The 22,306-nt window shown below is 46.5% G+C and overlaps 2 long non-coding RNA genes across 2 annotated transcripts; one reads left to right on the top strand and one right to left on the bottom strand.

Annotated features, from left to right (window-relative positions):
- Positions 1–5,578: 5,578 nt before the first annotated feature.
- On the bottom strand, positions 5,579–7,000 carry LOC138657937 (uncharacterized). Its single transcript, XR_011317263.1, has 3 exons — positions 6,947–7,000; positions 5,816–5,875; positions 5,579–5,710 (listed from the first exon to the last, which is right to left on the bottom strand). It is a non-coding gene; the product is annotated as an uncharacterized lncRNA (long non-coding RNA).
- Positions 7,001–10,145: 3,145 nt separating this feature from the next.
- LOC138657938 (uncharacterized) lies at positions 10,146–11,695 on the top strand. The gene is made up of 3 exons (XR_011317264.1): positions 10,146–10,180; positions 11,252–11,311; positions 11,417–11,695. It is a non-coding gene; the product is annotated as an uncharacterized lncRNA (long non-coding RNA).
- Positions 11,696–22,306: the final 10,611 nt, after the last annotated feature.

The raw sequence follows: 22,306 nt of genomic DNA on the forward strand, positions 1-22,306 counted from the left end.
TTTCTTGCGCCCAGAATCGGTCTCCTCGGCAACGGCCTGCTGGGTTGCTTTACCCTCTACCGGTGGCAGACAGGCCCTGGGAGATGGTCGGAATGGACTTTGTGGTGGGTCTACCCAAGTCGCGTGGCTGCTCTATTATTTGGGTTGTCACTGACCATTTCTCTAAGATGGTGCATTTGGTGCCGCTTCCTCGGTTACCCTCAGCACGGGCCTTGGCGGTGTTGTTCGTTAAACACGTTTTCCGTTTGCATGGTATGCCTGATAAGATTGTCAGCGATCGGGGTCCCCAGTTCGCATCTCGGTTTTGGAGAGAGCTCTGCCGTTTACTCAGCATAGAGTTAAACCTCTCCTCTGCTTACCATCCCGAGACGAATGGGTTGGTGGAGAGAACCAACCAGACTCTGGTGACATATTTGCGACATTTCGTCTCTGCTAGGCAGGATGACTGGGCATCTTTGCTACCTTGGGCGGAATTTGCCCTGAACAACGCCGTAGCCGATTCCACTGGTCAAACTCCTTTTCTCCTTAATTACGGCCAGCATCCGCGTGTCCCTGTGCCCATGCCCGTGTCCTCCACCGATTCTAGGGTGGCAGACTGGGCGGTGGAGGCACGTGACATCTGGGACCGCACACAGGATGCTATCCGGGCCTCCAAGGAGAGAATGAGGGTTTCGGCTGATACACACCGGCGCCCCGCTCCGGTCTTTGCTCCCGGCGACTTAGTGTGGCTCTCCGCCCGTAACATCAGGCTGCGAGTTGAGTCCACTAAGTTTGCTCCTCGCTACATTGGCCCGTTTAAAGTTCTGGAACAGGTCAACCCTGTGGTTTACCGTTTGGCCATTCCTCCACGCCTTGGTATCACCGATACCTTTCACGTTTCCCTCTTAAAGCCCGTTCGCTTGTCTCGGTTTTCTGAGTCTTCTGCTGGGACATCGGGTTCATCCACGGATGAATTTGAGGTGAATGCTATTGTGGGAAGCAAGGTGGTACGTGGCAAAAAATTTTATTTGGTGGATTGGAAGGGTCATGGTCCAGAGGATAGAACCTGGGAGCCTGTGGAGCACATTCGGGCTCCGCAGCTCATTGCTGCCTTTGAACGTAGCGAGACCCAAGGAGGGGGGGGCCCTAGGAGGGGGGGTAATGTTAGGGGTCGAGTTCCCGCTTCTGCACTGGGGGAATCTCGAGCCACTTCCGCTGCGGTCTCCCATTCTTGTCCAGCCGCAGTGGAGCCTGCTCAGCAAGGACGTCGGTCCCAGCGTCTTGCTCATTCTCACTCTGTTCAGAGAGTTAGTGCTGCTTCTCCAGTCTCTGCCATTAAAGTCAGTACTGGTCAGCAGCGAGCGGACTTCTCTGGGACTAAGTCCTTGTCTGCATGTACTGAGCATGCCCAGCGTAAGGTCTCCCGTTGGAGATCGAGGGTCATGTGCTCAGGCTCTGCAGCACATTCCATTGGTCCTCTTGGCAGGTCCTAGAAGGGCAAAAGTGCTGTGGCCACTTCCTGTGCTGCTCCTATATAAACTGCGCATGACCGCACGGCCATGCGCTAGTATTGTCTAACAATTGTTGATGTGTGTATGTTGTGAGTGCAAGTCGTCCTTTGAAATCCCTTCCCTATTGAATGTCTGTTCGCGGAAGGTGTATGGCTGCTACCTAGCGCCCGACTTAGCCTACAGCACTAGACACACATCTCAGCGTCCTGTAGCTGTGCCTGCCAGTACGGCGCCGTGCGCCTGCCTTGCGCTTTCCATACCCGAGTCTGGGTGGTTAGTGGCGTCCGTTAGTGCGGCATCGCTCGCACTCTTGTGCACTTATACTTCTTAAAGTTCTCTACACACCCAGTTGCGGTGTTACGCCAGCAAGGGTCTAATCGGGCTCCAATCCCTTCTGGGGTTAAGTCCGCTGACCACTTGCTCGCGCACTAGTGCGGTACTGCGGTCCTGTGGATTAACAGGATCGCTTTCTTCACGCTGGGTGAGGTTTAACCCACGCGTGTATCCTTTAGTGTACCGCCATATTGTCCGTCTTGCTAGCTGCAGGGTCTTTTACCTGCACGGTGGACCTCGGACTGCGAACGCACCTAGTTTCGTACCATCTATACATGGTGCGTTCCGCCAGTCCTTAACAACAGGTTGACGTCTTTGATCCACATAAAGTCATCATAATGGTTGGTGGGTACGAAAGAAAAGCCTTTAATTAGGACTGATCTCTCAAGATCTGTTAGGACATGTGAAGTTAGATTTATAATTCTATTGTCCCCTTCAGATCTTTTCAGTAACTGGAATTCCCGGTACGGTCTCTCAGGTGGTAAGGAGTACCGAAATTCCTTCTCTCTAAAAAATGTCCACCCGATACTCCAAAGGAGGACCCAGAGGGCGCACCATCTAATTTCTGAAAATTGCTGCCCCCCCTTCCATATCGTTTTTTTGATTTGGCCCATCTCTCTCGTTGGGGCCTGATATTGGGAATTCCTCTCTGATCCCCTCTCTCGCTATCCGAAATATCGGATGAGGAGATGTCAGTACTTTCTGTTGTTTGGGGATTCGTATCCACCGTTAGATTGGTGAACACTTTGTTATTTTTGAAATCCCAGTTATCTCTGTTAAATTGTTTTTGTTTTCTATCTTTTATATCAGCTTGAAAGCGTTCTATGTTGGTCTGCAAAATAAACTCTCTTCTATTAAAATCCGAATCACCTTTAAATTTAGAGATGTTCTCTATCAATTCTGTCAGTTTTCTGCTGCTTTTTTCAAATGTTGTTTTCTCTTCAACTAGCAGTATCTGCATGAATCTTATGGAACTTTCTATTAGTTCCTTTTCCCACGCCTGAATAAGTTCAGGGGTTCTGCTTCTACGTGCAGGAAGAATGTTGATACGTAGACCTTTAGGTATGATTCGGTTTTTAATATAATTTTCGAGAGACTGTACCTCCCACCACGATTTTATGTTATCTCTGTAGCAACCTGTTAGTTCGTGAAAAGATTCAGCCAGATCAGATATCCTGGCCGATCCTCCACTGCCTGAGTGTTCAGTAAACACATCCCTCGCATCCAAGACCCATGTGTCTCTATTGATGGGACCCGACAAAAAGCCTGCCATCAAAAATTCGTAGACTTAAACAACTAATATTTGATTACCAGAGGGATAAATCATAAATGTCTCACAGGTACCCACTCTATTTATTTAAAATTTAACCTTTATTAGACCTTAATAAATATACTAATAATAAACAACATACCAAACACCACGAGAAAGAAAACAACCAGGGGCGTGCCTACCCCTACACTGGCCTAACTGACCTTACCTATTTGCGGAGGTTGGCACCCTAAAAACCTGCGCAGTGGCGCCCCCGCTCCTCGACGGCTCTCCCTGCTCACCCTATAGGGCACTGCATGGCCTATGCATATATATTAATACCACTTGGAGTTAGGTATATTTAGACTATCAGTCTGCATGTCCTCTATATTAGTTTGCATATTGTAGATATATTAAGATCTATAGAAACATCACTTTATTAAATACATCCCTATGTGGGGAAATATGGATGGTATATAGCTATGAATGGCTATAAGTGTAGTATATGGGTGTCATCAGAAATATTAGTTTAGCCACTATAACTACATTAGTGAAGTCCACTAGGTCTACTGCAAATTGCCATCTAGTGTATTCACTGGAAGATTGAGTTATCTATTACAACTAGTTATTCTGACTATATATATTGAGGATAATTGCAAACAGGATCGGATATCTCCACTAGAGGACTAAGTGAACGATTGCATATAGTATAATCAGTCTATACACCTATTGATCAGATACATACCTCTTCTCTTTCTCACCTACCTATTCACCATCTTCTTCACCTCCTGCCACTATAGGGCCCTATAGGGTGAGCAGGGAGAGCCGTCGAGGAGCGGGGGCGCCACAGCGCAGGTTTTTAGGGTGCCAACCTCCGCAAATAGGTAAGGTCAGTTAGGCCAGTGTAGGGGTAGGCACGCCCCTGGTTGTTTTCTTTCTCGTGGTGTTTGGTATGTTGTTTATTATTAGTATATTTATTAAGGTCTAATAAAGGTTAAATTTTAAATAAATAGAGTGGATACCTGTGAGATATTCTTCTTCATAATCAACTTCTTCATCTTCTTCATATTCTTCTTCTTCATCATATTCTTATTTGTGACAGGCCTTCCTGTAGTTGTTATCTATAAAAGTTTGAAGATTACACCTTCTGTTCTGCTTGTCACAAAAGATTTACAACAGGATTTGTCCGCTTTCAGTCTGGCCTGCAGCAGCAGGTTTTTTCCAGGGGCACCATGAGGAGGAACTGACTCACCCCCATACACTGCTTAGTCTTCTTCTGCTTATAATTTAGATAATATCTTTTGCTCTGATTTTTAGTCTTATGCTTAATGTTCTTCTGCTTTTTGTTCTGCAGCTTCTTGTTCTTCTGCTTCTCGGTCTTCAGGGTCGTCATCTCCAGGGTCGTCGTTTCTGGGGTCATTGTCTTCTTCGGGGTGCTCTTGAGGGTTGTCGTCTCAGGGGTCGTCGTCTCCGGGTTGTCGTCGTCATCGGGGTGGTCTTCAGGGTCATCATCTTTAGGGTCTTGAACTTGGAAATGTAGCAAAAGACACTGCCGAGAACCAGCTGACGGTACTGGAACCTGGATGGCAAACCGAAGGTACAAGAGCCAATGGAACTACCGTGAACCAGCTGACGTTACTGGAACCCGGTTACTAAGCATGAAGTACCCGCGCCAGAAAGCACTACCAAGGACCACAAGACATTGGTGGAACTCGGATACCCAGAAGGAGGCACCTAAGCCAAAGGCTCTGCCCGGAACCAGCTAACGGTACTGGAACCAGGAAGAGGAGCAGAAGGTACAAGAGCAGAAGACACTGCCGAGAACCAGCTGACGGTACTGGAACCCGGATGGCTACCGAAGGTACAAGATCCAATGGAACTACCGAGGACCAGCTGACGTTACTAAAACCCGGTTAATAACCCCTTCATGACCTTGGGATTTTTCGTTTTTCTGTGTTCGTTTTTCACTCCCCTCCTTCCCAGAGCCATAACTTTTTTATTTTTCCGTCAATTTGGCCATGCTTATTTTTTGCGGGACGAGTTGTACTTTTGAACGACATCATTGGTTTTAGCATGTTGTGTACTAGAAAACGGGATAAAAATTCCAAGTGCGGTGAAATTGCAAAAAAAGTGCAGTCCCACACTTGTTTTTTGCTTGGCTTTTTTGCTAGGTTAACTAAATGCTAAATGCTAAAACTGACCTGACATTATAATTTTCCAGGTCAGTACGAGTTCATATAGCAATAGAGGACACGGCACTCAGGGCTTCTTGGTGGTGCACAAGTTAGGTATCCAACCCGTCAAATATAAGCAATAAATTACTTGGCACTCAGGAGATAGTTATGCAATTTGAGAAGTTCATTTATTCAGTGCATCCAGTTCAAAATTAAACGTTTTCGGTCTAATCACAAGACCTTCATCAGAAACAGTTTTGAATACTGAAACACATATGCAAAAGAACAAAAAAGAAGTTTTTTAGACAAAATACAAGATGCACAGTACAATTATATGCGTATAGTACATTCTGCTCATCAAAAAAGAAAAACTACATCACATGTTAAGTGGCGAACAACAATGGTGGCGGTCTAGGTGGATCCAACCTGGTGTGCCGTGAGGCGTGGGTCTCGTTCAGGAGATGCTAAGGACCGTGAACGTGTAAAGGAAAACTGTTGTGAAGTGACCGGACCGAGTCTAGCCGAAGGACTAATAAAATGAAAACCGACTGACCACCCCAAAAGGATACAGAGACTGAGGTGACCTCCCAAGACGCGGGGTCTTATGGCTAAGGTGCAGGGTGAGCTGCCTAAAACATAAAAACAGATATATGAATACATACAATAATGCCGTAGTGTAGATATGGTACAGAGCGACTGGGCATAAAATCCTATTAAACATGCCATAAGAGAGAACCGCCCCATGTGTGACCACCAGGAGCCTGTATCTAGATGTGTGGGTATAACCACAGAGTGCAATGCATGTAACTGGGGTAATATGTCCCCCAAGGTCCTAAACAATACCTGGAAGCCACAAGAAATATAAATGTGTCAGCCCTCAAGGTGCTAACTGCAGATGGAGTCCGGGAGAAAAAGGCGCCTGAGGAACATAACAGGATAGAGGTATAACATCATACATAGCACTGGCTCTGTCTGTAACCCAAGATGGGAAAACACCCCTGATATAATCGTAGTTACCTTTAGGAGTCTGGAGGTATAGGGGATTAGCGCTGCAGAGAGGCGAGATGCTCGCTAGGGTAGTGGCGCTATACAGGAGAGAAACAGGGAGTAGGTAACAGAGCCAAGATAAGTGCAGGACTGGGGGGGAAGGGGACATGAAGGAGGGCGCTGTAAAGAGGGAGCGCTACTATACCTGTAACCTCAGGGAGTGCTGGCGCGGTGCTGCAGAGATCGCGTGGCTCCCGGGACTGCTGACAAGCCGCGGCACTTCCGGATATAAGTGCGCGCTGCCAGAGAGTCAGCTGACCCATCGCGTCATAGAAACCACCTGACTAGCGAGGCTGCGCATGCGCAGAGAAAGAGCCGACATGAGGGGAACCCTAGAGAGCTAAAGCGCTAACGGCGCCTGTGCATAGGGACTAGCTATAGCGCTAACGGCGCCTGCGCATAGGAACTAGAGAATGGGAGCGCTGTCCATGATAACTGAAGCCGTGTACATGGGAGGGTAGGGCGCAGGGCGGGCCATAAGAGCACCGAAGTGCTGAAGGAGAGGCTGGAACGGATACATAGGCAAGGTTGGGGACCAATGTTAAAGGCAATCTACCCACTATCAGAAATCAGAGCAGGTCCCTAAGGTGGTCACACAGGTGCTATATGTTTAACACTCTATAATATAATGGCATTATATGGGGATACTCTACCATGTGAGATAAAGCCAGTGCTCAGTGCAAAAAGGTGCAATTAACGGTTCTGTGGAGGAACAAGGGGAAAGTATGAGACATTTTAAATTGAAACAACAATAGTTAGACAAGGTCAATATACATCATCAAATAAGCTCTAAACGTACACAGTATATTACAAAAAAGCTGAGACGTCATAGTCCCTGTTTAATCCCTTAGGCTCTAGAGTCTGTAGTGTATAAATCCAGTATGCTTCCCTCCTTTGGAGCATACTGATACGGTTTTGGCCTCTTCTAGGGGTGTCTACCTGTTCTAGAACCTGGAAACGGAGTTGGGCAATGCTATGATTCTTTTCAGAAAAATGATATGGGAGGGGTAGGTGCGTCTTATTACATCGAATGGTGGATTTATGTTGGGCCACCCTATCCCTCACTGTTTGTGTGGTCTCCCCCACATAGGCCAAACCGCAAGGGCATTTGATAAGATAGACCACGAATGTGGATTCACAGGTATAGAACCCTTTGATAGGAATCGCCTTACCAGTTTGTGGGTGGAAGACAGAGGGACCCTTTTGAACGTTGCTGCACTGCAGACAGTTTAGGCAGGGAAATGTGCCTCGTCTCTGGGTTTGTAGAAAGGTTTGCTTGGGGACCATCGTGCCTGGGCCAACATCTGCCTTGACCAACCTATCCTTAAGATTCCTGGCTCGCTTAAAACATGACAGGAAAGGTACTTTGAACTCTGGAATGTTGGGATAACTTTTGGTTAGAATGTTCCAATGTCTCTTGATGGTAGACTGTACCAGGTTGGAGAAAGGATGAAAAGTAGAAACAAAGGGGATTCTCTTTTGGTTATCCTTGGGTTTGCTATATGATAAACTCCGTTTGGCATCCGTCAAGACCCCTTGGGGATAACCCCTGTCAGTAAATTTGTGTTCCATCTCAATGAGTCTGGTTTTTCTGATATTTTCATCAGAGACAATCCTGTCAACTCTATGGAACTGCGATTTGGGAATGGAGTTCTTAATGGAGGGTGGGTGGCAGCTGGTGAAATGTAGAAGACCATTGCGATCTGTTGGTTTAGTGAATAAATCTATTGCCAAGTGGCCCTCCCTCTCCTTGTAAATCAAGGTATCCAAAAAGCTGATCCTATGTGTGTCATGTTGTATGGAAAATTTGAGTTCAGGCCAGATGCTGTTGATGTGTTGGTCAAAAGGCAGGAGTGACTCCAGGGGACCGTCCCAGATGCAAAATATATCATCGATATATCTCCGCCAAACCCTGCAGTGAGTCATGAATAGGGGATGATTATACACGTAGTCATTTTCAAAGGCCGCCATATACGCTACGGCGTAAGGGGGCGCTACGTTCGCACCCATTGCTGTGCCTTGTTGTTGGGCATAAAAGGTGTCCTGAAACATAAAGTAGTTTTCTTTAAGTACCAAGCCCAAAAGGTCGGCACAGAAATGGCGGATTTTGATATCTACTTTGTTATCACTCAGGAGTCTGTCCGTAGCTGCTAAGCCTTTCTCGTGGACTATTGAAGTGTACAAGCTGTTAACATCCCAAGTAATTAAAAGGGAAGAGGGAGATATAGGGCCCAGGGCTTTAATAACTTGAATAAAGTCATTAGTGTCCAGCAGAAAAGAGCGGGTGGTTTTAATTAGTGGCGTTAGGATTTTCTCCAGCACCATTGATAATGGAGACAGGACCGAATCGGTCAGGGATACAATAGGCCGTCCAGGTGGTTTGACTAGTCTTTTATGTATTTTGGGTAAAACATAAAATATGGGGGTGATGGGGTCCCTTTTAATGAGGAAATCCCTCATTTTACTGTCGATAGTGCCTGCTTGGTGGTGAAAATCTATGATAGGTGCGATTTTTTGGACCAACTGATTCAAAGGATTGTGTGGTATTACTTTGTACACCATAGTGTCCCCTAATTGTCTAAACACCTCCTCAAGGTAGTCTGTCCTATCCATGACGACCGTCGCCCCACCCTTATCTGCTGGTTTAATTATCAAAGATTTATCTGACGATAGTTGCTCCAGCGAAAGTCTCTCCGAGTGTGAGAGATTGGTGTGAAAATGGAACTTCCCCCGATCCATCTCTCGAGTCAATGTGTTAATGTCTCTCTCGACAAGGGAAACAAAAGTTTCCACCGGTGGATTAGACCGTGGTGGCATGTAAGAACTGCGGATTCGTAGGCCCAGGTCGCGGAGTTCAAGTAGGGTCTTGTCCTGCCTTGAAGGATTCAATGCAGGAGATTGTTCCGAGAAATGGACACGTAGTCTGAGGTTGCGATAAAACCTCTGTAGGTCCATATTGAGTTCAAATGAGTTAAACTTGTACATAGGACAGAAGGATAAACCCTTCTGAAGTACAGCCAGTTGATGTGTGTCCAAATTTTTCGAGGAGATATTTACTACCAGTGGGAGGTCCTTACCTGTGAGCGTGTTGCCATCTGGTTTCTGGGTTCCCCGGCGGCACTGGCCCCCCCGCCTCGTTTTCCCTTTTGGCGACCGCGGTTGTTCCCTAAAAAAGAAGAGTGGGAGATGGAAGAATTTGAGGTGCCGGGCCTGCTGTCGATGGAACCAGAAGAGCTTAGAGAGCTGTGTCGTCTGGTGGAATGCCGAGTATCCCGCCACTGGTAGACTCGGTTCTGTAAATAATCCTCGGTGTCTCGTAGGAATTTTGATCTTTTCCTCTTTTCTAATTCCAATCTGTGTGATCGTAATAGTTCTTGATTTTTTATCTTGAGTTCCTGGAACTCCTCCTGGGGCATAGTGCTGGTCAATTGGCTTTCGATAGCATTTATTTGGGCGTTTACCGTATCCAGGTTCTTCTGGAGAAAAGAGAGGGTTAAGGTCATGAGGTCCGCTGAGCATTTGTTCAGAATGTGTTCAAACTTTGTACAGTAATCTTTATCTTCCCTGAAGAAGGTCGGTTGTAAAGGGACCCGTAGGCCCCGTGGGATCCTCTGGACTCGGAGGTACTCAGCTATCGTGATGATGTGCAGTTCTAGATTAACTGCTCTTCTAGACTCACGTTCCAAGTCGCGATTCTTGAGTTCCTTAGTAGGGATTTGAAGGAAATCGCTAGATGCGGTTACTTTTGAAAGAATTTCCGCCGCTTCTGTTGCATTGAAGGAAAAGGTCTCATTTGACATTGTCCGAGGTGCTCGTGCAAGGATTCAGCATATAGCAATAGAGGACACGGCACCTTTTTGCACTGAGCACTGGCTTTATCTCACATGGTAGAGTATCCCCATATAATGCCATTATATTATAGAGTGTTAAACATATAGCACCTGTGTGACCACCTTAGGGACCTGCTCTGATTTCTGATAGTGGGTAGATTGCCTTTAACATTGGTCCCCAACCTTGCCTATGTATCCGTTCCAGCCTCTCCTTCAGCACTTCGGTGCTCTTATGGCCCGCCCTGCGCCCTACCCTCCCATGTACACGGCTTCAGTTATCATGGACAGCGCTCCCATTCTCTAGTTCCTATGCGCAGGCGCCGTTAGCGCTATAGCTAGTCCCTATGCACAGGCGCCGTTAGCGCTTTAGCTCTCTAGGGTTCCCCTCATGTCGGCTCTTTCTCTGCGCATGCGCAGCCTCGCTAGTCAGGTGGTTTCTATGACGCGATGGGTCAGCTGACTCTCTGGCAGCGCGCACTTATATCCGGAAGTGCCGCGGCTTGTCAGCAGTCCCGGGAGCCACGCGATCTCTGCAGCACCGCGCCAGCACTCCCTGAGGTTACAGGTATAGTAGCGCTCCCTCTTTACAGCGCCCTCCTTCATGTCCCCTTCCCCCCCAGTCCTGCACTTATCTTGGCTCTGTTACCTACTCCCTGTTTCTCTCCTGTATAGCGCCACTACCCTAGCGAGCATCTCGCCTCTCTGCAGCGCTAATCCCCTATACCTCCAGACTCCTAAAGGTAACTACGATTATATCAGGGGTGTTTTCCCATCTTGGGTTACAGACAGAGCCAGTGCTATGTATGATGTTATACCTCTATCCTGTTATGTTCCTCAGGCGCCTTTTTCTCCCGGACTCCATCTGCAGTTAGCACCTTGAGGGCTGACACATTTATATTTCTTGTGGCTTCCAGGTATTGTTTAGGACCTTGGGGGACATATTACCCCAGTTACATGCATTGCACTCTGTGGTTATACCCACACATCTAGATACAGGCTCCTGGTGGTCACACATGGGGCGGTTCTCTCTTATGGCATGTTTAATAGGATTTTATGCCCAGTCGCTCTGTACCATATCTACACTACGGCATTATTGTATGTATTCATATATCTGTTTTTATGTTTTAGGCAGCTCACCCTGCACCTTAGCCATAAGACCCCGCGTCTTGGGAGGTCACCTCAGTCTCTGTATCCTTTTGGGGTGGTCAGTCGGTTTTCATTTTATTAGTCCTTCGGCTAGACTCGGTCCGGTCACTTCACAACAGTTTTCCTTTACACGTTCACGGTCCTTAGCATCTCCTGAACGAGACCCACGCCTCACGGCACACCAGGTTGGATCCACCTAGACCGCCACCATTGTTGTTCGCCACTTAACATGTGATGTAGTTTTTCTTTTTTGATGAGCAGAATGTACTATACGCATATAATTGTACTGTGCATCTTGTATTTTGTCTAAAAAACTTCTTTTTTGTTCTTTTGCATATGTGTTTCAGTATTCAAAACTGTTTCTGATGAAGGTCTTGTGATTAGACCGAAAACGTTTAATTTTGAACTGGATGCACTGAATAAATGAACTTCTCAAATTGCATAACTATCTCCTGAGTGCCAAGTAATTTATTGCTTATACAGTACGAGTTCATAGACACCCAACATGACTAGGTTATTTTTTACCTAAGTGGTGAAAAAAAATTCCAAACTTTGCTAAAAAAAAGCGTCTCCATTTTTCATGATCTGAGGTCGGTTGAGGGCTTATTTTTTGCATGTCAAAATGACGTTTTAATGATATCACTTTGGTGCAGATACGTTTTTGTAATTCTGGCGTTTCAAATTATTTTCTTGCTACGCCGTTTAGCGATCAGGTTAATGCTTTTTTTAATTGATAGATTGGGCGATTCTAAACGCGGCGATACCAAATATGTGTAGATTTGATTTTTTTTTATTGATTTATTTTGATTGGGGCGAAAGGGGGGTGATTTAAACTTTTATATTTTTTTTATTTTTTTCACATTTTTTTTAACTTTTTTTTTTAACTTTTGCCATGCTTCAATAGCCTCCATGGGAGGCTAGAAGCAGGCACAGCACGATCGGCTCTGCTACATAGCAGCGATCTGCTGTTCGCTGCTATGTAGCAGAAAATCAGGTGTGCTGTGAGCACCGACCACAGGGTAGCGCTCACAGCTGCCGGGGATCAGTAACCATAGAGGTCTCAAGGACCTCTATAGTTACAATACTGAAGCATCGCCGACCTCCGATCATGTGACGGGGTCGGCGATGCCATCATTTCCGGCCGCCCGGCCGGATGCGGTAGTTAAATGCTGCTGTCTGCTTTTGACAGCGGCATTTAACTAGTTAATAGGCGTGGGCAGATCGCGATAGCATGAGTGGAATCACCACAGTAAAAACATAGCCCATTCCGACGTCTGTGTTCTTGCCGTTCAGCTCTGGTCAAAGTCCTATCACATTGCATAGGCTCAGGCCCATGCTCAGATAGTACCGCCAAATGGTGCACAGCTTTACGCTCACGCAAGCGTCGATCGATCTGAATGGCCAAGGACATAGACTCATTCAGACCAGCAGGCATGGGAAACCCCACCATGACATCCTTAAGGGCTTTAGAGAGACCCTTTCTGAAGATTGCTGCCAGGGCATATTCATTCCACTGAGTGAGCACAGACCACTTTCTAAACTTCTGACAATATATTCATCCTGACCCTGACACAGAGCCAGCAAGATTTTCTCTGCCTGATCCACTGAATTAGGTTCGTCATAAAGCAATCCAAGCGCTAGGAAAAACGCATTAACATCACGCAATGCCGGATCTCCTGGCGCAAGGGAAAATGCCCAGTCTTGAGGGTCACCACGTAACAAAGAAATAATGATCTTTACTTGTTGAACAGGGTCACCTGAGGAGCGAGGTTTCAAGGCAAGAAACAATTTACAATTATTTTTGAAATTCAAGAACTTAGATCTATCACCAAAAAACAAATCAGGAATTGGAATCCTAGGCTCTGACATCGGATTCTGAACCACAAAATCTTGAATGTTTTGTATCCTTGTAGTGAGATTATCCATCCAAGAGGACAGACCTTGAATGTCCATGTTTACACCAGTGTCCTGAACCACCCAGAGGTAAAGGGGAAAATAGAGACAAAACACACTGCAAAGAAAAAAAAATGGTCTCAGAACTTCTCTTATCCCTCTATTGAGATGCATTAGTACTTTGGGCCACCTGTACTGTTATGACCTGGTGGTCAGGACTATAATGGACCTGGTGGTTAAGAGCACACGGAATGACCTGATAGTTACTGATAATAAGGACGAGCTCTGGGACGTGGGAACTCTGCTGACCGCAATCCCTAATCCTATCAAACACACTAGAAATAGCCGTGGATTGCGCCTAACGCTCCCTATGCAACTCGGCACAGCCTAAGAAACTAGCTAGCCCTGAAGATAGAAAAATAAAGCCTACCTTGCCTCAGAGAAATTCCCCAAAGGAAAAGGCAGCCCCCCACATATAATGACTGTGAGTAAAGATGAAAATACAAACAGAGAGATGAAATAGATTTAGCAAAGTGAGGCCCGACTTACTGAACAGACCGAGGATAGGAAAGGTTACTTTGCGGTCAGCACAAAAACCTACAAAAAGCAAAAAGACCCTCCGCACCGACTCATGGTGCGGAGGCGCTCCCTCTGCGTCCCAGAGCTTCCAGCAAGCAAGACAACAAATTAAATAGCAAGCTGGACAGAAAAATAGCAAACCAAAGAAATACAAGCTGGAACTTAGCTTCTGATGGGAAGACAGGTCACAAGAACGATCCAGGAGTGAACAGACCAATACTGGAACATTGACAGGTGGCATGGAGCAAAGATCTAAGTGGAGTTAAATAGAGCAGCAGCTAACGAATTAACCTCGGCACCTGTGAAACTCAGAAACACCCACCAGAGGAAGTCCATGGACAGAACCAGCCGAAGTACCATTCATGACCACAGGAGGGAGCCCGACAACAGAATTCACAACAGTACCCGTGCCAGAAAGCACTACCAAGGACCACCAGATGTTGGTGGAACTCGGATACCCAGAAGGAGGCACCTAAGCCAAAGGCTCTGCCTGGAACCAGCTGACGGTACTGGAACCTGGATGGGGAGCAGAAGGTACAAGAGCAAAAGACCTTGACACTACCCGGAAATAGCTGGCGGGCAGGAGGGAGTACCCGTGCCAAAGACACTTCTGAGCAGCAACTGGCGGTGTTGGAGCCCAGGGAATGCAGGAGAAGCAGAGTATAGGCTGAGGCCTAATTGGAGCAAGTTGAAAGGGAACCTTTAACCCCCTCAGGTGTTTGCAACTAAAAGAGCCACCTTGTGCTAATGCTGCACAAGGAAAGGTGGCTCTTTTAATTATGCTCCTTGCACACGCTGAAGTTAACACTTGTAAAATGTGTCCCCTCATACCCTGAAACCATCTCGGAGGCGGGACTTTCCTTCTTAATGAGACGCAGCACAGCTGTCATTCACACCCCATTGGCGCCGTGCGCCGCCTCCTCAGCATTGTTTTAATCTGTCCCGGAGCCTGCACTGTTATGTTATCCCTTAGCCATGCGCAGTTAGCGCTGCCCTTCTTCAGACATCATTTGATGTAAGGCTGGCTGCGCCTGTGCGGCCGCCCTGTCAGAGATCCTGCCCCGCTGTGTCTTCTGATTTATTCACACTGCGGGCCTGGGATTCATGGGCATGTGCAGTGCATATCTTTGCCTCTCACTCATCTCCTTCAACCTTCTTCAGACTGTGCCGCGTCAGCTGATCCCAAATCGCATGCCGCGGCCATGACACGGCACAGTCTGATGAAGGCGGAAGGAAATGAGTGAGAGGCCAAGATATGCACTGCGCATGCCCATAAATCCCAGGCCCGCAGTGTCTTCAGATTTATTCACACTGCGGGCCTGGGATTCATGGACATGCGCAGTGCATATCTTCGCCTCTCACTCATCTCCTTCAACCATCTTCAGGCTGTGCCCCATCAGCTGATCCCAAATCGCATGCCACAGCCGTAATGCGGCACAGACTGAAGAAGGCGGAAGGAGATGAGTGTGAGGCCAAGATATGCACTGCGCATGCCCATGAATCCCAGGCCCGCAGTGTGAATAAATAAGACATTGCGGGGCATGATCTCAGGCAGGGCGGCAGCACAGGCGCAGCCAGCCTGACAGCAAATGATGTCAGAACACGGGCAGCGCTAACTGCGCATGGCCAAGGGATAACATAACAGCGCAGACTCTAGGACAGATTCAAACAAAGCCGAGGAGGCGGCGCTCGGCGCCAAGGGGGTATGAATGACGGCTGTGCTGCGTCTCATTAACAAGGAAAGTCCCACCTCCGGGACGGTTTGAAGGTATGAGGGGACACATTTTATAAGTGTTTAGTTCAGCGTGTGCAAGCAGCATAACTAAAAGAGCCACTTCTGATCCCAGCCCCGCAGTGTCTTCTGATTTATTCACACTGCGGGGCTGGGATTCATGGGCATGCGCAGTGCATATCTTCGCCTATCACTCATCTCCTTCCGCCTTCTTCAGAGTGTGCTGCTCAGAAGTGCCGTCTGGCGGTGTTGGAGCCCAGGGATTACAGTTCAGGTGGTAGTAACATGAACACAACAGGAGACCTGGATACCGTTGCCAACCAAGTTTTTAATCTGGAAGAGGAGTGGCAAATCCCTGCGAGATCCAGGCCTTGTTCATTTTCAGAAAAGTAAGCCGGTCAACGTTATCGGAGGATAGTCGCATGCGACGTTCTGTTAGCACACCACCTGCAGCACTAAAGACGCGTTCCGATAATACACTAGCAGAAGGACAAGCCAGCACCTCCAATGCATATTGGCTAAGCTCTGGCCATGTATCCAGCTTAGAAACCCAAAACTTGAAGGTGGAAGAGCCGTCTGGGAGTATACTGAGAGGGCAAGACATATAGTCTGTCACCATCTGATGGAAACGTTGCCTCCTGCTGACGGGAGCCGTCTGTGATGGTGTAGACATTTGTGGGGGCACACAAAACTTTGAAAGTTCACTAAATATATATTTTAGAGTAGGCGTTTTAGAAAATCATAAGTTACTCAAAAAAAACAACAACATTTTATTAAATACTTTAAAAGGCCACCAACCCGTGGCTATACCAAACACCAAAACAAAACACTGTGAAAAAAAGCTAGTGAGGAGAACTAGGAATACCCTACAAATAGTCTACGTAGTGGTCTGCCTGACGGCGGGGGTTGGCACCCTATGGGATAACGTTATGGCGCCCCCGCTCCACGGCGGCTCACCCTGGGGTCCCTATAAGGCCCTATTCACACTATGGGCCCCTCTACCCACACAATCGTGTACTAAAGGACCCCTACAAACTATACATAGACCAACCTACGTCTAGGGAATCCTACACCCCATAGCGTGATTAAAAACAAAGTAGAACACATGTGGACAAAGGCATATGGCAAAAAATGATTAATAGTTCAGCCCGCTATTTGATAATTATATAAATTTGCGTGGCTTTCTAAAAAACCCATAGAAACCATGTAGACTGGAGGTGCTGCCTATTAAAGGAGGTAGCAATCACTCCCATCAATAACACCAGATACCACGCTTTAGATATTCATAGTTCACTAGATAGCGTGAGAAACCCAGCATATGGAGTAGGTTTGTTAGGACTGGCGGAACGCACCAAGAGAGATGTAATGGATGCGTTCGCAGTCCGGGGTCCACCGTGCAGGTGAAACCTGCTGCTAGGACATGACAGACGATATGGCGGTACTCATAAGTATACACGCGTGGGTTAAACCTCACCCAGCGTGAAGAAAGCGATCCTGTTGCGTCACAGGATCGCGGTACCGCACATAGAGCGCGAGCAAGTGGTCAGCGAACTAGACCCCAACAGGGATAGTAGTCCGATTAGACCCTTGCTGGCACTACACCACAACTGGGTGTGAAAAGTATATACAATAGAGGCACCGAAGTGCAAACTGTGCCGTGCTGGCAGGCACCACTAAGTACCCAGACATGGGTCAGGAAGCGCACACAGGCGCGTGGCGCAGCACTGGCGGTCACAGCAGAGGACGCTGACACGTGTGTGACACGTTGAGTGTTAAGTCGGGCGCTAAATAGCAGCCATACACCATACGCGAACAATCATACAGTAGGGTAGGGGTATTTAAAGGACGACTTGCACTCACAACAAACACACGTATAAAGTTGTACACTAGCGCATGGCCGTGCGGTCATGCGCAGTTTATATAGCTGCAGGACAGGAAGCGGCCACAGAAACTTTGCCCTTCCAAGACCTGCCAAGAGGACCAATAGAATGCGCTGCAGAGTCTGAGCACATGACCCTCGATCTCCAACGGGAGATCTTGCCCTGGGCATGCTCAGTGTGCGCAGACAAGGACTTAGTCCCAGAGAAGTCCACTCGCTGCTGACCAGTATTGGCTTTAAAGGCAGAAGCTGGAGAAGCAGCAGTAACTCTTCTCACAGAGTCAGACTGAGCGAGACGCTGGGATCGACGTCCCTGCTGAGCAGGCTCCACTGCGGCTGGAGGAGAATGGGAGACCGCAGCGGAGACGGATCGAGATTCCCCCTGTGCAGCAGAGGAAACTCGACTCCTAACAAGGTTGGTGGCTAATCAGTCTCAGATTTACCCCCTTTTTTTAAGATGTCAGTCTTAACTAGTACCCCCAGTTATATCCGATCAAGCATTTGAGTACAGTCCATTTCATGCCCCCGAACAGCGTGGCCGTCAAATTCCATCAGGAATATACTCCAATAACATGACGCCGCATTAGGTACTCATCGTGGGGTTAAAGTGCCGTTCGCCTCGTCACTGTGCAGGCGTGTCATCCCTGTTATTAGCTTAAACGCTTCACTTGTCCTGGCTGTACTCGATCAAAAACATATTTTTATTAAGATAGCGCCAGACTCGAGGGGTACTTATAATGCACGCCATCATAGGTACACATCTACCATGCCATCCGCTAATTCAGCATTTTATCATGGTCTATAAAAGAACCCGCCAAAACATTATACACAAGCCTGGTCTATCGCATAGACTTATAGCCCGTACGGGATCATGCATTTTATTATATATAGCGACTCGATATTTCGGCCGCAGGTAAATGAGGATTTCTATCATTTCGGATTTGTACATACTGATCTATGCATCCCCCTATATATAACGGGGGCCAATGTCAGTCGAGAGCAGGTCCAGGTTCCTATATTTAGGTACCTACAAATACATCTATTTAATTATGATGAACACATTTTTAAGAGCCAAGGCACTACAGAAAACAAGTGAATGACTGTTGTTCATTTAGTCCCTTTGGTGACATACTATCCATTCTAAAAGTCCATTCACATTCCCTCTGCAGAATCACCTTATCCCGATTTCCCCCTCTGGGGTTAGGTTTAACTACTTCAATGATGGCAAATTTAATGTTCAACGGATCCTCAGTGTGTTGCAGTCTCATGTGCCGTGCCACAGACGTATCTCTCCCATTTCTGATGTCTCCTAAGTGTTCCCCTACCCTCCTGCGAAATTCCCTTTTGGTTTTTCCGATATAGTCTTTGGGGCAGGGGCATGTGGCCATGTAGACTACACCCACAGATTTACAGTTCGAAAAATCACATTGATAAAAGATCTTATGTGTTGAGGAACTCGTGAAAGATTTGTTAGGTCTCATCCATCTACACATCTGACACCCCCCACACCAATAGAAGCCACACGGTTTCCTCCCCAGCCACGAGCCCTCAGTGGTTGGCTTCGTGTAGTGGCTATGAACTAAGCTGTCTTTAAGGGATTTGCCCTTTCTAAAGGTGATGTCCGGGTGTGTCTTTAGGATATCTCTGAGGTCCGGGTCCATCATCAGTATATCCCAGTGTTTATTGATGGCCTCTCTTACCCTTTGATGTTGATGGTCATATGTACCTATGATCCTAATGACCTCCTCATTGTTCCCTCGGGTTTCCTGTTTGTGTAAAAGTTGTTGTCTGTCTGTATTAGCTGCCATTTGATATGCTGTATTTATCACGTGACGGGTAGTTCTTTTCCCTAAATCTAAACATCATATCAGCAGCCTGACTATGGAAGGTACCCGTTTCAGAACAATTCCGTCTCAGCCTCAGGAACTGGCCCTTTGGAATTCCCCTTTTTAAAGCGGCGGGATGATGGCTATTCCAGTCCAAGAGGCTGTTGGTACTTGTCGGTTTTCGATATATATTTGTTACCAGACTGCCATCTGCTTCTTTCCTAATTTTCACATCTAAGAATGCCAATTCTTCACTCTGGATTTCTGATGTGAATCTCAAATTTATGGTGTTGATGTTAAGTTCATTGATGAAGCCTAAGAATTGCTCTTTCGTGCCTGTCCAGATCATAAAAACATCATCTATGAATCTGAGCCAGATGGCTACAAATTCATGCCACCATTTCGTGTCCTCACTAAACACAACTGTCTCCTCCCACCAGCCCAGGAACAAATTTGCATACGATGGGGCACAGGGACACCCCATCGCAGTGCCCCTGAGCTGGTGGTAGTGTTTGCCATCAAATTTGAACGTGTTGTGCGTCAGCACAAACCTGAGCAGAGAGGTTACGAGGTCATTATGATCTCTGCATGTTACCGATCTTTGTTTCAGGTAGTGTTGAACGCCTATTATCCCTACATCGTGTGGTATGCTGCTGTACAGTGCTTCAACGTCAATTGACGCCAACCAAAATCCCTCCTCAAGCTGTACACCTTCTATTTTCCTCAACAGGTCTGTGGTCTGTGTCCCTCAGATATGAGGGAATAGATATAACAAATGGTTTGAGAATTTCCTCTATATACAGGCCACAATTCTGAGTAAGAGAATCTATCCCAGATATGATAGGGCGTCCCTTTAGCGGGTTAAGACCCTTATGTAGCTTGGGTAGCGTGTAGAATGTGGCCTGTAGAGGAAAATTAGGGAGTAAAAATTCATATTCAGACCTTGAAAGCAGATTTTCTTCCAAAGCCCCATCAAGGATTACTCTAAGCTCATTTTTGTATTTATCTACAGGGTCCGATCTCAAAATCTCGTACGTGCTGTTGTCCTGCAAGATGTTATGGCACATACCACAGTATACCTGGTGGTCCATGATGACCAAGTTTCCACCCTTATCGGATGCCTTTATTACCAACCGATCATTCTTTTTAAGAGCCTCCAAGGCTTCTCTTTCACCTGTAGTAAGATTATGCTGAGTCTTTGGGTCATAACTTTTAATTTTTCTGAGGTCCCTCTCAACTAGCTGCAAGAATATGTCAATATTACTTGTGTCGCCAGATGGTGGCATCTTGACACTCCTATTCCTTAGTTTAGTGAAAGGGCCTTTCCCCGTATCTACCCCTTGTTCCTTTTCCCTAAGTAATCCTACCAGAGCTTGAAAACTCTCCAGATCTTCCTCCTGGAGGCCCTGTTGAAGACATTCCTCCTTGTTGTTGTGGAGGAAGAACTTTTTCCATTTTAATTTCCTACAGAATAGGTTCAGGTCTTTTACCCATTCAAAACAATTGTAGGTGTTGGTTGGCACAAAATTAATGCCCTTTTTCAAGACATCGTATTCATCTCTCGTAAGGGTGTGGGTAGATAGATTAACGATTTGTCCCCTGTCTAATTGAGCTTGTTTCTCTGGAAATAACCTGTCTTCATTCCTTGCTCTAAAAAAGAGGATGAGGATGAAGCAGAAGAGGTAGGTCCTGAGTTCTCCCTTGGAATGGGGAATAAGGTTTTTGGTGGTCCACTTATCCCACCATTTCTGCCTTGACCTTTTCCCCTCTTCCCACGTCCTCCTCGTGGGTGTTGCCATCTATGCTGTCTGAATGGCTGACTCCCACTCGTGAAAGTTCCTCTCCCTGGTGCCTCTACTCTTTCGGTGCCTGAAGTATCAGCGTCTGAGAAGGACACCTCAGTCCTGTCTCTCTGAAAATTAAATGCCTGATTGTCAGCAAAGTTTTTAAGATCTTTTTGAAATTGTATCTGCTTTCTTTCCTTCAGTAGGGCCTGGTATTTCTCTACGGAGGTCTGCAGTAGCCCCTCCCTTCGATTGAAATCAGGATCTGATTTCAACTTCAGTACCTTTTCTATTAACTTGTTCAAATTGCTAGTGGCTTTCTCCAGTAATTTTTTCTCTTCAGCTAGTAATAGCTGCATAAATCGTATTGATGAGTCGATTGACTCTTTGAGCCAAAGGTCTAGAAGTTCTGGTGATGCAGTTCTCGGGGAGGGGGTAATATTTATCCTCAGACCTCTAGGGATTATTCTGTTTTTAATATAATTTTCCAGAGTTCTAATTTCCCACCACGCTTTCAGGAATGCTTTATAGCCTATATAGACCTCATTGAACACGTTCTTTAATGTAAGGGGCCCTGTACCCTTATCCTGTGTACCATCAACATTAAAGGCCTGGATGGCGTCTTCCAGCCAAAAATCCTGATTGATTGGACCAGAAAGGAAACTGGCCATACTCTCTCTGAATCTAGAATTTTGTAAAGTTCAATAAATATATATTTTAGAGTAGGCCTTTTAGAAAATCATAAGTTACTCAAAAAAAAACAAAATTTTATTAAATACTTTAAAAGGCCACCAACCCGTGGCTATACCAAACACCAAAACAAAACACTGTGAAAAAAAGCTAGTGAGGAGAACTAGGAATACCCTACAAATAGTCTACGTAGTGGTCTGCCTGACGGCGGGGGTTGGCACCCTATGGGATAACGTTATGGCGCCCCCGCTCCACGGCGGCTCACCCTGGGGTCCCTATAAGGCCCTATTCACACTATGGGCCCCTCTACCCACACAATCGTGTACTAAAGGACCCCTACAAACTATACATAGACCAACCTACGTCTAGGGAATCCTACACCCCATAGCGTGATTAAAAACAAAGTAGAACACATGTGGACAAAGGCATATGGCAAAAAATGATTAATAGTTCAGCCCGCTATTTGATAATTATATAAATTTGCGTGGCTTTCTAAAAAACCCATAGAAACCATGTAGACTGGAGGTGCTGCCTATTAAAAGAGGTAGCAACCACTCCCATCAATAACACCAGATACCACGCTTTAGATATTCATAGTTCACTAGATAGCGTGAGAAACCCAGCGTATGGAGTTGGTTGGTGGCTAATCAGTCT

The sequence above is a fragment of the Ranitomeya imitator genome, chromosome 1 (genome assembly GCF_032444005.1).
Source record: "Ranitomeya imitator isolate aRanImi1 chromosome 1, aRanImi1.pri, whole genome shotgun sequence".
Lineage (NCBI taxonomy): Eukaryota > Metazoa > Chordata > Amphibia > Anura > Dendrobatidae > Ranitomeya > Ranitomeya imitator.